This window comes from Aptenodytes patagonicus, chromosome 1, assembly GCF_965638725.1.
Source record: "Aptenodytes patagonicus chromosome 1, bAptPat1.pri.cur, whole genome shotgun sequence".
NCBI classification, from domain to species: domain Eukaryota; kingdom Metazoa; phylum Chordata; class Aves; order Sphenisciformes; family Spheniscidae; genus Aptenodytes; species Aptenodytes patagonicus.
The window spans coordinates 79,760,018-79,776,035 of NC_134949.1; the positions used below are offsets into that span (position 1 = coordinate 79,760,018).

General features: G+C 41.6%; 1 protein-coding gene across 2 annotated transcripts in view; it reads right to left on the bottom strand.

Moving 5' to 3' along the window:
* The window catches only part of KIAA0930 (KIAA0930 ortholog), a 77,951-nt gene that overhangs the window by 19,596 nt on the left and 42,337 nt on the right, over positions 1-16,018 (bottom strand). The gene's annotated exons all lie outside the window — the stretch shown is intronic.

Consider the following 16,018-nt stretch of genomic DNA (forward strand, 5'->3'; position numbering starts at 1 on the left):
AGGGGACATTTTGGTAACCCCTCTTCTAAATGTTTCACACTGACAGTACTGACTGGACCTAACTACACGTGAGATTTTCAGTGTACTAAAAACAAGCAAATGAAAAATCCCAAATAATCCCAGAAAGCAGAAACAACTCTACCAATGCTAACATATTGAAGCAACTGAGATAAATATAAAGCTTGACTTGATGTAGTACACCGAGTTAAACAGTAGTTTGACACTTTACAAAAAAATCTGCAGCACAGCTTAATCTCTGAACTGGTGTGTAATACAAAATAGGGTGACAAGTCACACTTAACAGACGTCAAAGCTATGTACTACCTTGACAGAATACCTGGAAAAGCATTTGTTTTCTCTTTGTTTGTCAAGTATCTTTTTTTGTTAACACAGTAACAGACTTTAACAGATGTTTAAGAAATATCTGGAATATTGTGACCAGTTGACATCGCTGCAAGCAGGGCAATTCATGAACCTTTTTTTGCTTTGGTTGGGGCCAAGAAAGTAGGGTAGAGCTGATTTGTTAGAAAACAGATTGTCATAAACATCAGGATATGTAAATGAAATCGAACAAAGTAAGATTAAGCCCTATAGTAGCTGTATTTATTTCAACTCCTCTGGGAAGCATAAAGCTACAAGACTGAAATATAGCGAAGAACAGTGAAACAGTACAATATTTCAGGGTTGACACCATCATCAGATAACAGGAAAGCTGAGTGCACTGTTTTCTATCTTTTTTTTTTTTTTTTTTTACTTATAAATACCTTTTAAAAACGCCTATAGACTCATACATCATCATTCCCTTGTTTCGTTTTTATTTTTTCTAAAGCTCTTAACCATGAATTTTTCTACTGGCAATATAATCACACAAACTAATGAGAGTTACTGTAAAACACTAAGACGTTAGCAGCTGAGGGAAATAATCTAATTTAAATTCATCTCCAAATAAACGAAGGTGATATTTGCACTTTCGTGCCTAAAAGCACAGAAACATCACATTTGCAAGATTCCAGAAATACCCTGTGAAACAAAAGCCATCCTGTCTCTGAAGGAAAGATGCAGCGAGAGGACCGGGTGAAGGCAAGACTGAGTAATTGCAGGGTAAAACTCCAGCTCTAACGCACGCCAGGGTAAGCGAAACCAAGTGCTCAGCAGACACCACCTCAGTCTCTTCTGCCTCCATATCCATGGAGCCTTTATTTTAATCCAGGCAGAGTTTAATCATCTCTTAACAATAAAGTTTAAACCGCCCTTTGCAGAAGTCAGCCACTGATTTTTTTTCTGCTACTGAAATTAATTCACACACTGAACTACTTCTCCCCAGCAATCACAAAGCCATTGCACAACAACTTTTTCATGGAATGCCCCCCCAACATTGTCACAGATAACAACAGAAAAAGGGCTTTTCTTTAATCACTTTTCCCCTATGCACTAATTTAAGGTAAGATTCCTGAGCAGTGCAACCTGTGGGTTAGGGCACAGTGGATCACCGCCATGGCTGTTCCCCAAGCCAAGTGCTTAAGCCACACTGTATTCCAAAGGAAGTTAATTTAGGGAATTTAACGAATTAAATTTTTTGCCAGGCAAAAAACTGCACAGAGTATAGATCTCTGTTCAACAGGTCAAACCGGGCAGGACAGGGGCAACCTCCTCCCAGAGAGAAAGGAGCTGTCAGCAGCCAGAAGTGAAAGAGGCAGCACCCATCTGACCTCAGAAAGTGTCCTGGTTTCGGCAGGGGTAGAGTTAATTTCCTTCCTAGTAGCTGGTACAGTGCTGTGTTTTGGATTTAGGAGGAGAACAAAGTTGATAACACACCGATGTTTTAGTTGTTGCTAGGTAGTGCTTACACTAGCCAAGGACTTTTCAGCTTCCCATGCTCTGCCGACTGAGAAGGCTGGAGGTGCACAAGAAGCTGGGAGGGGGCACAGCCAGGACAGCTGACCCAAACTGGCCACAGGGACATTCCATACCATGTGATGTCATGCTCAGTACATAAACTGCGGGGAGTTGGCTGGGGGGCAGCGACCACTGCTCGGGTGGCGAGCAATTGCATTGTGCATCACTTACTTTGTATATTCTTTTATCATCATGATTATTTTCTGTTCCTTTTCTGTCCTATTAAACTGTCCTTATCTCAACCCATTAATTTTGCTTTTTTTTTTTCCTGATTCTCTCCCCCATCCCCTGTGGGTGGGGGAGTGAGTGAACGGCTTGTGTGGTGTTTAGCTACCTGCCAGATTAAACCACAACAGAAAGAGAGAAAATGGACTTCCAAATGCTCTCCACGACGCTGGCATCTGCTGGACATGTTTTGCAGCTCCTGCTTATGCCCAGGCAAGCGTCCTCGGTGAGTGTCAGGGGAATGAACCAGCCCTCCCCAGCGCTAGGGCAGTGGTTACACCAAGAAGCCAGCGTTTGCTACAGCAGCCAGTAGTTTTGGATGGATGCCTTACTTTCTGCACCACCGAAGGATCTGCTTTATAAAACGCAATGAGCCCTTGCCAGGGTGCTATAACAAGCAGCACCACCGCTCCCCGTCTGACTGGTAATACGCTTCACAGTGCGGGCACCCAAATTACAAGTCACTTTTGAAAAAAATCTCACCCCTTATCTCAAACACCTCTATCTGCAACATCTTTTACCCATTTCTAAACAATTCTTCCAGAAATAGCAAAAAGGCGTCCATAAGGCATCTCAGCATACATGGCCAAAATAGACAGCACTTTCAGGGGCTCAATTTCCCATGCAAGTGCTGTAGCTCACAGATTAATCTCAGCTACCCTCTACTGCCACGGTGCTGGACATGGGAAGATGGCCATGCAGTATTATGTGAAATAAATCAACAGGCTCAGTTCAACTCGTAGCAAATGATCTCGCAGTCACTGTGGAGTCTCAGGCAGGACCAAGGACGTAGGAAAAGACTGGGGCTGACTCCACTCAGACCCTGCAGCCACTTGTTCAAGCATTAGCTAATAAAGGAGGCATCCAAATAAATCATTAAAAAAAATTATAAAATTTTTAAAACCTCATACAAAGAACTTTAAACACAAATTTTCCATACATCTTAATCACTATTGTTTAAAATCAGCAATCTAAATTTCTTGGCAGGCTGACCTAATTTGTCCATGTGCCAAGGAAGCCTGCTCAGCATCTGTACGCTTATCTTCCTGGTACTATGTACAAATGGCATATATGACAAAAACGTAAAATCAAAACCTGAAGCCTCAGAAAGCCCCATTACTCAGGCTCCTTATGTGCAAAAGAACTGTAGTTGCAAGATCACATAAATACAGTAGAAGTAGCTACCTTAGCTGTCACCAAGGGATTTTCTTCATTTAAGTCTCAATCCAAAATTCAAGGGGTAAGTACTAACCTTTTATATTTAAGTGAATAATTTCAAGTGAATGTAGACATTTGGAATTGACAGCACGGGAAACAGAAGACCAACGTGTTCGCTGTTCTGACCTCTAAGTACTCAAACATCAACAAATAGGAGTGCTGTCAAAATGTCAATCAGTTCCCAGTAATAGAAACCGTTACGTGAGTTTAGGTAAGTCAGTGTTGCCAGTGCTGAGCACAGCACTTCCTAAATGAAGGGAAACACCTGCCTTACAGAAGTGTTGCCTTATATTTACATAGAAATCACATGGTAAATGTAAGCCTAATTTTATATATATATATAAAAAATAATATATATATAAAAATATATAAATAAAAATAAAATAAATAAAAATAAAAATAAAATTAAAAATAAAATTAATTTCTTCATATACCTTCATATACCTTATGCTTTTAATCAGAACACCATTTTGTGATATTCTAGGCTTGATTCATGTTGTCCTGTCTGGCCTTCCAGACTTAAGAAATGATACGGACTGGAGAACATGCTGGATTTCAGACAGCTGAGTCCTCCCAAGAAAACAAGTCTGTCTCAGCCGGGGATCCAGGAGACACTGGGTCTTTTTCCAGGTCTGCTGCTGATTCACTTGGCCATGCCTCACCTCTATGCTTGTTTATCTGGCTTTAGATTAGATGTGCCTTCCTGCAAGCGTGAAAATTTATTAATAGAATGAACTAAGTAAATACTAATTATTTATTCCCAGTGAAATCCAAAAGCCAAGCTGGATATTTCCTCATTCAAGTCAAGATGATGACCCTTCTACGGTTTCAGCAAACTGAAATCCATTATGCAACCTTTATAAGGTTTTCACAGGGTTACCGAGCTAAGGCTGTAAAGGAGAATTACATCAGCTAGGCTCACCTCCTACGTGTCACAAACATTTTACCCTGTTACTTCTTCACAAAACCCAGTTAATCACATTTGACTAGACAGTGCCTGGGAAAGTACCTTATTTTGAGAACTCATTCCAATGATTAATCATCTTCTTGGCTGAAAGTGTGCAACTTCATTTAATTCAGCTGCTTTCCTTTTGCCAGCCTCTGGTTCTTATCATGTCTATTTCCACTACATTAAGAAACTTGTTTAATACTCAGTTTTGGTTTGGGTGGTTTTTTTTTTTTTTGGTCATTTGTTAATCTTTCAGATAAACCAGACAAAATTCCTTTAGGAGGTCTCCATGCCTTTCAGCAGGGCACCTCTGCAGAACTTGTGCTCCTTTTCCACCCCCTCGGTATTTCACCAGTACTGGAGTTTTCTGGTACCGGCACAGTGCTGGTGTACACAATCTTACTACTCCCTCAGGACTGCACTACTTCTGCACAGCAACACGACTGCATGCTAAATAACTTGCACTCTGTGCCTCGCCTATCCTTTCCAGAGCCTGTGTGCACTCCTGGCACTGAAGTGTTGAACTGTACTAATAAATGGATCCACGTTTCCTACAGATCAGGCTGCGCAGTCCGATGGTCATGCCCTCAAAATTTATGCAGCACCAATATGTGTCATCTGCAAATCTGAATCCACTGTAATTTTATAATCCCTGTCACCGATCCCTGCAGAGCCCCCTTACAAACACCTGAGGTCACTGCCCCCTTCACCCACTCCATTTTACCACTCCTGCTAGCCAAGACCCCCACCATCATCCTGCTTTTCCTCAGCCCATTTCTTTTCCATGCTTGGCAAATGTTCTGGCTACCTTCTTGCACAGCTCTCGCGTACCAGTATGGCCCACCTCTGGGACTTCATGGGCTTCTGTGCCACAATGCTTGTGCCTACTGTGGAGTGACACCAGAGGTCCTGGAGAGCCTCACAGCTACCTCCAGCTGCAGTTACTCCCACCCGCAACACACAGTATCACCGAAACTGTTGTCAGGAGTTATCATCTGCACAAAAAGAACAACCTAAGCGCAAAGGAGCAAAGCGTCTATTAACACTGATGTATTTCAGTCACAGAAATATACCTTTCTGAGATCTATATATTATGGACTGGTTATCTTTACAAAAGAACTCAAGCCATACAAGTTCTTGTACTGGAAGCCAGTTAACACGTGTTAAGTTATACGCTTACAGACAGCTGGAACATTTTTATCACAAAGCCCAGAAAAACCCATCTAAGACACCAGTCTAGGTTTAAAATCTTTGTGTTAAACTGGATACTTTTTCCACCATGCCTATCTGCTCCCCAGAAGTTCTAGAATACGATCAATCTTTTAAATTTATATTAATAATATGAACACTGGGATATTTAGGCCATGTCCCCCCAAAAAAACCTCACTCAGGAGAGAATTAATTCTATATAGTTCCCAAGGCATTACAGTTATTTGATGAAATCCGTGTGAATTGAAAATCACCTTGTTTGCACAGCTTAGCACATAAGCCTTTGAAAAACTCCTGAAAAGAAACTACAATCAAAACCGATACCGGCTGTCAGTTGGGCAGCACGGAAAGCATGGGATAATAAGAATAGGGTTTACAAGAAGCACTATTTTGCTGGCATTCAGAAGCCATCCAAAAAAAGCAGATTCTGGTTTTCTGTTAAAAAGAAGCCTAATGGAATTACAGGTCTATCTAGTAGCAGCACCACTTTTCAGGTTTTTTTCAGACCACATTCACTAAAAAAAAAAATGAAGGGGAGGGGGTTGAACATGAAAAGGGAGAGGAAGAAGATACAGTGAACAAAATTCAAGACTTTTCCCACAGTACAAGTTCAGCGAGGAAATACTCCTACTGTCTCCAGAGCCAGCTGCAATACAGAGACTGAAATTTGATTTTTAGGATTTTACATTGACAGGTTTGGTTCAAAAGATCAGGAAAAACCAGCAAAAGAAAAAAGGTTTCTTTCAAAAACTGGTCCGTCTTCTACAAAAGCAGAATTATCCCCCAGCGTGTGCTCACCAGTGCACAGTTCTAAAAGCCCCCATCAGACAGTGCATCCCACTATTGTGAAGCCTGGTGGCTTTCAACATTAGAAGCATCTTTCTCACATTTATCCAAGTATTTCCTTTTACTAGTCTTCCCTGTAGCAAAAAGGTGTAATTCCAAAACGGTATCTTAAATACTAACAAAATTAAATGGTCTTTCTAAATTCACTGACCAAAGAAACTAATGTCCTTCTCTCCTAAACACAGTCCTAGTTTGTTCTGCTCTTTTCTTGTGTATTATCTGCCAGCCACTTGTTTTACTTCCTCCCACTTTAAGAATCTGTTTTCAGCACTGAGGTACCTTTAAGTAAACAGCGTAACCCAGATGGACATTAACAGAGCAAACTGGTATTACCAGCAGCACAGCACGTCTCCATTTTCTAGACAACACTTTACTCTTGGACACCTAATATTTTGTACCTCCACAGGCACTTATTTAAGCACTAATTACATAGCTGGGATTTTTGTGTGGCATCCTGTCCCCTCACCCCAGCAACCAAACCTACATCAGTAGGAAACCAGATAGCTCTGATAGCAGTACCTATGTAGCTGCAACAGCACGAGCCTGGCACAAGCCAGCAACTGTCAGGCTTTCATGTTCCATTTAAGCAGCTTCACGTGCAGCAGCACCACTACCACGGCGTGAAGTTGGAAGTAAGGAGTTGTTTCACAGTCTGCAGGCAGTCACAGACACACACGTACGCCATCCAGACCCTCTCCGAGCAGATGTGTTGGTTCTCCAGGATTCAGGGCATCAGAAGAGTCCCTCCGTGCAGGTGCGATAATCAGCTGCTTTCCTATCAGACTCGTATATGATTGGTACATACGACGCTTCACACAGCACAAGGCATTTAGTTATAAATTTGGACTGTGAAAAAAAGATTACATTTTTACCAGTATAAACAATCACGATAACATTTTTCTCTTAGGGGAGAAAGATATCTTAAAAAAAAAAATCAGAGAAAATATTTAAAGTACAACAAAGAAGTGGTGCTAAATGCTAAACGCCAGCCATCGAGCAATGTCAGGACAAAAAAAATCAGATTATATTTAACTATAACTGCAATGTTAATATAAGTTCTAGTTATATTCCCAAGCTGGGCAGAACATTAAAACCCCATTTCTTTCTGGATCCTTTGAACACACACATTACAAGTAACTTTAAACACTTCCTATAGCACCAGTAGTGCTACTATAGCAAGACAGTTTATGGATGTGAAGGAGAGAGAATTTGTGACTACAGCAGCTTTTTATAACCAACTGGTTAGACAGCAAGAACAAACCTTAGGGCAGAAGCAGTCATCTTTGGCTCCTTCCGCCACAAAAACTAATCTATTTTTCCCCAACCTATGCAAAGACATCAGTTCTCACTCCCAAACCTCAGCTCTCCAGTAACCTGAAAATACAGTACCTTCAATGGATTCTCAAAATGCAATATACTTGTGAACTTCTGCATCATCTCCATGACTAATGTCACCAAGGCTATCATTGATACAAATGCATTTTGGAGGCAGCAATCAAGCTGTAATAAGCTATTGGAATGCTTAGAAGAGTCCTAAAAAAGGCATTAAAAGAAAAATCCACGTCCTCTGATAGAAGTGGACCTCCATTAGAATGCAAATGACAAAGGGCATTCACTTCCTGTTTTACTTTCACTGTAGCTCTGAAACACTTCAAATCCCAGTAGGCTTGCTCCTAACAATGTTAACTAAAAGAAAAAAAATACATGCACACCCCCTTATAACTTTCAGAATATTATTTAATTTAAAGATGTAGCAACCCTAAGTTTTGAATCAGCCTCACAAATGTTTCAAGCTAATTTAATACACTGGTGATGGGAAAAGGAAGGGTTATATTGATTTCTGCATCTAAAAAAAAAAAATTAAAAAAAAAATCAAATCAATAAGCTCCATGACCCTGATTTAATGCAGAGCACTCTACCCTGGTCTGAACACTTTATGGTATTTTTACCAGAAGGTGTCAGGTCTGAGATTAGCAGATATTAGAAGGTAGATTCAGTCTGAGCCAAAGCTACCCGGTACGAGAAGAGAGGGTTTGTGTGCAGTGATTGCTGTTCAGCTTGCTCTTGGGGAGGGGGTGGAGGTAATTCATAAAAAAAGGAAATGTGGAAAATAAGACTGCTGCCTGAAACCCAGGGGCAATACAGATCTGTGTGACAAATGCTGACATCTTTGCAATGTCTCTGTCTTTAGCACCTCCTCTAGCTCATGAGACCAAGGCTGGCTGCACCAAGACTGACCTGCCAAAAATCTGCCAAAACACGTCCAAACTTTCCCTACAGCGTGGAGCTGCCGTTACAGCAGCGTTTGCTTCTTTGGGCAAAAACTCCCCACCTCCAGACCACCAAGACGCAGGTCACTCCTTGCTTCCTTGCCTATGTACTAGAACATATCAACAACACGATGCAGTTCAGAAGGAAAAGACAGTATCCCAGGAGCTGCCAGGACTCTTGGCACAGAAATAGGGCATTTTCTCAGAACAAGAAATCACCATGAATGGCATGGAGGTCACTACTCTAATCTCCAAAGACTTTGGCCTCACGCGTATTTAACAAGCTGGGAGAAGTCGCAGTAACACAGACCTGTATATGAAGCAGTGTTTTTGTGTTTTGTAACAGGCTGCCAAGCATCATTGTAGAATATACACCCAGTAAGACAACATGAACCGATCCGACCAAGTCACCCATGAATATCCATCTGCTCGCTCATCCGCTCAGCATCGACAGACCTGTCTCTATTAAATGGGAAGAAAATCAAAGAAGTCTGGTATTTTCTGGAGCATGCAGAGAAGCCCGATGGGAAAGGTGCATCCCCAGTCCTGTCACACAGAGAAGGTGCAGAAGGGACAATGACATTGACAACAGATTATGTTATAAGCCTTCCCTAGAATATTTATATCCAAGATAGTATTTAAAAGGGGACAACTGTATTTAACAATGCAACAATGTACTAAAATGAAAAAGAGAGATTCTTTCCGATGTCATACAGAGCTTTCTTCTTAGGATTACAGCTACTGTAATTTTCACTGGCAGTAACTGTAGAGGACAACGAGAAGAAAGCCCTCCAAAACAAAATTCCAATTCCCTTTCCCCGGATACTATTAATTATTTAGAAGTTGCACCTGATCCTCCAGAAACACACTCTGGAACCCACATAAAGGCAGCATAATGCGTAGTAGCTATGGCAACTCGACACCCACCTTAGCTATAAAGCTGAAACAAAGCCCACTGCAATAAAGCGACTGTAAACTGTTTTGTGCAAGAGGCAAAGTTCAGCTACAGACAAAACCATCCATTTTCTAAAAATTTGCTTCAATATTAATTACTTTGAATTCTCTCCCCACAACCACTTTATATCATCAAAAGCCAAACCAACAGAAAGGGCAGTAAATGATCTAAAAAGCTGACTGTAATTTCTAATGTCTTTGAATAAATCAGCACAGCAAGAAGGTATCTCAGACTCCAGTCTTGCAGAGGCTCCTTCAAAGGTCCAAATGGGACAAGATGCGTGCCCAACAGCAGTTGCTCATCTTTTCTGTGATGCAATTACCCAGGAGAGTCTATTCATAGCTTTGGACTCGCTCTTCCATTTGTTGGCATGAGAAATGCTGGGTGACTGTAACTTCTGCTACTCCTTCATGACCTGCAGGTGGGAAACTCTGCAGCCCAGGTCATCCCAAAAGGCAGTATTTATGCCCTACCTCTGCCAACACCATGTTGACGTTTAGCTTCAACATTCAACTTGGAAGATTTACTGCAAATGCTATGTGTATTTGTAGGCAAGGACACGGTAGGGTGTTTGCAGGTGGAATAGGAGCCTTGGAGAATGGCAGTGGATTATCCTCTTTCATCACCCAAGTTGCAGGATGGCTGATGACGCGTGAAAGGTGTTGCTGCTACAGACACCGTTGCTGCAAGAGACACTGCTCCTATGCCAGTCCATGCTAATCAGGAACTGGGGGTTCACAGGTGGTTACCAGCAAACATGCTTTTTAAATTGAAATGTAAACAAACAATTCACTCTGTTTTGTCACACTTACCTGTAAATGGGAGACCCATTTACAGGGTCAAAGTCATCCAGACTAGGTTGCAAGAATAGCTGCAATATTTCCTATCCTAGAGAAGCCGTGTTAGTTTAAAGAAGCAGCTGAACTTGTTGCAAAATGTCTTCTCCCTCCCTGTCCTCTTTCTCACATCTCTTGCATGTATTTAGGACTTCACAACAGCAGGACATCCCAACAGAATGTGGGATTACCAGACAGATGTCATCTTAGAGCAAACTGGCTATATGTATGAAAAGCTGTAGGGTTACTGACGTAATGGTGCACATAATGGAGAAAAAAAATACAACATCTGGTTTAAGAAAACGGGACTTACACAACTGAGTTCCTTCCCACTCCCACCCATCTTTCAAATGCATTGGCCAACTTCAGACAAACCTGACAGAGGTCTCACGGATTGTATCATCGTGACAATCGGCATTCAGACACCTCCACGTTACTACTACTGCTGAAGAAGGGCCAGGGAAGCTCCATCTTTCTCAGACATCATTTGCCATAAACCACCCACAGCACCTTTTGCCTTGGTAGCAACCAAAATGACAGAAAAGGACTACACAGGTTAAGAGGCATGGGACGTTGCCGGAGGGACACTGGGGACAGGGCGGGGAGATGAGCTGTACTTTGGAAGGGCCCAGGGAATACTGCAGGAATGGAGTCACAGCAGACGAGAAGAGAAGCAAGATTAGTCGAAGGGGATTTTTACAAGAGATCAGACATATCCATAGGCCTCCTGGCTGTATTATTCTGCAACTCAGTTTATTTTACCCTCTATATTTAATGAGAATTTAATTTCTTGTCCACTGAAGTGAATGGCAAATTTCTCAGCAACTTCAGAGGAGCTGGGATTTCGCCTCAAGATTTTCCAAGTATTTGTAACTTATACACACATACCTCAAGGTAAATTTGACATTGGTGTATCTACAACAGTCTAGATTGAAATGTTTAAAAACCAGGCAAACCACTGTAACTATGATCAGATTCCAAAGAGGAATAATTACATATAACGTTCATTAATATGAAGATTCACCACACAGGACCTTTTCTTTTGGACCAAAGTAATTTGCTGGATTTATAGACCTATTTGCAGTCCTATCACTAAAAGCCACAGACCTTGTAAGGTTTATTAGTCTTCATGTAAGAAATATATAAAGCAACAATAATGATTATAAACAAAGGTAATGAGTGCTGGGAAAGCTAAAAAGAAAATGTAATTGTATGAAACATTTCTATTTGGTACAAAAATACAAAGGGCAGTAAAATATTGCAGTATAAAAATTTAATTTATATTTTGTTTTCACTTAAAGACTCCACTTGCAATTATGAAACTGCACAGATATGTTTGGGAAAGACAGACATTACAAGGAGAATCATTAGCATGATTTACATGATATGTACTATTATTTTTTTATTCCTGAGGATTGATATTAGTTAAGGAGGTTAAAACAGGGAGTGATTTCACCATATTTGATAAGGTTCAGCATGGCTGCCAATCACTTAAGTTTTAACTTTTATCAGGCAAAGAGCTAGAAGTATGCTTTCTTTTCATAGTTAATTTGGGATTTTAAAGAGACTAAGATGACTAGACTGACTGCTCTCCCTTCTAACAATCAAACAGGACTTAAATCCTTAAGGGAACAAGGCGATCATGAACTAGATGGCTTGGGAACTTTTGCCTGTGCTAACCAAGAGCTTTTAGGGAGAAAGCCTCATACACCTGTGAAAGAGAGCAAAGCAGGGCTTTGTTCCTTGAACAAAGCTTGGAGCAAGATACGCTAAAATTCTAATCTTAGAATCACAGAATCATTAAGGTTGGAAAAGACCTCTAAGATCATCGAGTCCAACCGTCAACCCAACACCACCATGCCCACTAAACCATGTCCCTAAGCGCCTCATCTACACGTCTTTTAAATACCTCCAGGGATGGGGACTCCACCACTTCCCTGGGCAGCCTGTTCCAATGTTTCACCACTCTTTCAGTAAAGACATTTTTCCTCACGTCCAATCTAAACCTCCCCTGGTGCAACTTGAGGCCATTTCCTCTCGTGCTATCGCTAGTTACTTGGGAGAAGAGACCGACACCCACCTCGCTACAACCTCCTTTCAGGTAGTTGTAGAGAGCGATGAGGTCTCCCCTCAGCCTCCTTTTCTCCAGGCTAAACAGCCCCAGTTCCCTCAGCTGCTCCCCATCAGACTTGTGCTCCAGACCCTTCACTGGCTTTGCTGCCCTTCTCTGGACACGCTCCAGCACCTCAACATCCTTCTTGTAGTGAGGGGCCCAAAACTGAACACAGTATTTGAGGTGCGGCCTCACCAGTGCCGAGTACAGGGGCACGATCACTTCCCTGCTCCTGCTGGCCACACTATTTCTGATACAGGCCAGGATGCCATTGGCCTTCTTGGCCGCCTGGGGACACTGCCAGCAATCTTGCACCACTTCATTATACAACCCTCCTGTACCTTCCACAGACTAACGTGCGGTAACGCTGAAAGGCTCAGGCTGGGGCTAAAAGAGGTAACCGTACCCACAGACCGGTTGACACATTGCCCGTTCACTGAACAAGCGCAGTTACAGTCTAAGCTTGAAAACAGCAAAGCCAACTCACACGTGGCCTTTATTCCCTCCCATTTCTTTTCCTCTTGATATTCAGTTCTACAAAGCTATTCCCACTACTCACATGGGTTTCAGTGCTGCTGTAATTCCTTACAACCTAATCTATGTCATCTATTGATCTAGTTGCAGATGACAGCTTAATGACATAAGACTGCCCTAAAGTCAACGTTTTAGTCTACCTTAGAGTGAGAAGTGCTCTGATTTGTGAAGTCCAGCCCCTGAAATTCAAGGTTAGTTATGCTGCTCATCATTCCAACCCCTTTCAGAAAAGATGAGGCATCACTGCAAACATCCCCCAACTTCGATCCGTTGGCATCCTCTCCTTCCACCCAACTGCGCTTTTGGGGGAAGAACACACTTTGGTCTATTGACTAGGTCTGAACTGAATGGTAAACTTTAAGAAGTCAGGCCCCATTTATCTCTAATGAGACAAGAGTAAAAGACACGCAAGGCAATCTATAGCATCAGTTGGCAGCTAGAAACAGCAGCTTCCTCCCTCTTCAAAGATAGAAAACACCCTCCTGTAACCTTTGCACTTCATCAATCTGTAGCAGAAAATACTGTTTGCCCCCTTCATTTGAGGGCACACACCAAACACTAGTTTTTTAGATCCTGCACTGCCTTGAGATTGTGTTTTCTCACTGAATTCTCATTTTCTTTCTTCATTATTACATAAGTTTATATCTCAGTATTAAGGAAATCACCTTAAAATTAATTATAGCTCTTGCAAACGTAATTCTTAATCACAAGGAATTCCTACCAAACGTATTCTGTTTTCTTCTTTTCAATAAGCACAAGACATTCCTTCTGGATCAGCAAGTCACAGTCATAGAAAACAAAGATTTAACAAGCCTACACATCTAACTGTTTCCAGTATCTGCATATTGTACATGAAGAAGCAGAATCTGAAGCGATAAGAAAAACGAGCAAATTATAAGACTGAGAAAAGCTAATGGGACTCTCAGAGTTAAAAGCTGATTTCATCCAACCATAACTGAAATTACTTATGTGAAAAGAAACCAAAAAAGTCTAGTTCTGTCTTTGCAATTCTAGCAATAGCAGAAGAGGTATAAAAGATTAAAAATAAGAAAAATCCAAGTTGTTCCAATTATTGGAACAGTCTGAATGCTTGATGATGCTCAAACAACAAATGAGGGGAAAGCAACAACATGCAAATCATAAAAAACACAGGCTGTGGAAACTTTTCCCCCAGCATAGCTCTGGCACCAAGAACGCCACTGTAACTGTGGCTAAGCAAGACAAGGCTGGGAGTTAAAACATGCTGATCAGTATCAGCAAGGCAAGAAATCACTGTATTTGACAAAGTAATCCTAGCTGCTGCCTGACACTTGTACTCTGTGAATCGCATCAACTTTCATTCCCCAATTCAAATGCTCCAGAAATCTGCTAAATCAGCTTTCAAAAATTGAAAGGATAGATACATGTGTGACTATTTAAGCATTCTCAAACGTGGCCCCAGACCACGGAGTAATCAATATTTTCAGATGTAACAGGTTGCTTACTGTTACCTTATTCCTGTAATATTATTTCTCAGCCTTTCTGATGTCCTCTCTAGAAATCACAAGTGCCTGAAGCAACACGTAGTATGCCTCCTGCAGAATACAGTCAGAAAAACAAGGGGAGGCATGCTACACCAGTAATGAAGGCAGCCGACAAACACATGGGAGAAAAGATTACAGAACGTTAAATCATCGTATTTCAAACCATCTCTGTTGGATGTGGAAATGCATAAACTGGGTTACTGACCAGAAAACGTGGGGGGAAAAAAAACAACTGGTGGATAGACTAGACATTTAAGTTCTAATTACTAGTGTTATTAGAGACTTGATTACGATATTCCAGAGCTTCAATTCAATTGCATATTAATTTCAACACTGAAAACAGACATTTTCATACCTCTAATGAGCAAGCTGACACTGTGTAACCCATAGATCAAACACACAAAGTGCTCTGCTGAACTAGTAGCCTGATGAGGCTTTTAGGGAGCTCCAAGCAGGCACTTTTACCTTTTCCAGGGTGCAAAGCCCAGCCTAGCAGTGCTCTTCTGTCCCTCAACCCCCTCACCCCCCTAACCCCAGTGACTCAGATATGCTGCATTTGCGATACTGAATTATTCATTAGAATTCTATCAGATGGGGGAACTGGGTCTGGGCTTCTTTTCTTCCCAATGAAGTTTCTCTCTGCTGCAGAGAATAGAGCATCTCCGCAGCCACATGACTCAGGGCTGCCATGTTTCAGTGCAATTCATCTTAAATTCACTTCTGATCCTGGCTTTCTTATCACCCTATCTGACTGCTTAAGAAGAGTTCTTCAGAGATTGGAAGCAATAAAAAGCAATTCATTAAAAATGCCCCCGCAGCCCACTGCCCCTTCCCGAGTCAGGAGTTTATCACCTGTGACACCACGAGGATATTTCAGCTGCATGCTCGCTTTGCTTCAGATATGAATTTACTCTGGAAATAGGACAGGATATGAAAGCATCTCCACCCTGAATGTTCGTTAGCCTGCCAGGTGTGTCAAAAGCATATTCCAGGTCACAGACAGCCGGATCCAGTTCTGTGTCGGAAGGAGATGTTCTTGTCACACCTGTGGCAGTATTCTTCTCTTCACTTTTGCCAAGCAGTCTGTCACAGCACACATAGGAAATGGAGATGTTCTTGCAAAAGATGCACCACGAGCAGAGGCTATCAAGTAGCAGCTCCTTTATGTTCATGTATTTAGACAACCAAAGATCAGCAAAATAGCATGAGCACAGGAATTTCTGAGAAGGATAACTGTAAAAGAAAAGCCAAATCTTTGCATTTAAGATGTTGAGCTCCTTACAGAAAATCATAATATCCATCTGATAATGCCAGCGTTCCTTTTTCATGTTTCAAAACGAGAGCAATGTGTTGATGCTGTCCTCTTCTGCAGAAGCCACTGTTCCTACTCACTGCAACACCTCCACAAACTTAGCACAACGGAACAGTTGAGGCAGAACAGCTG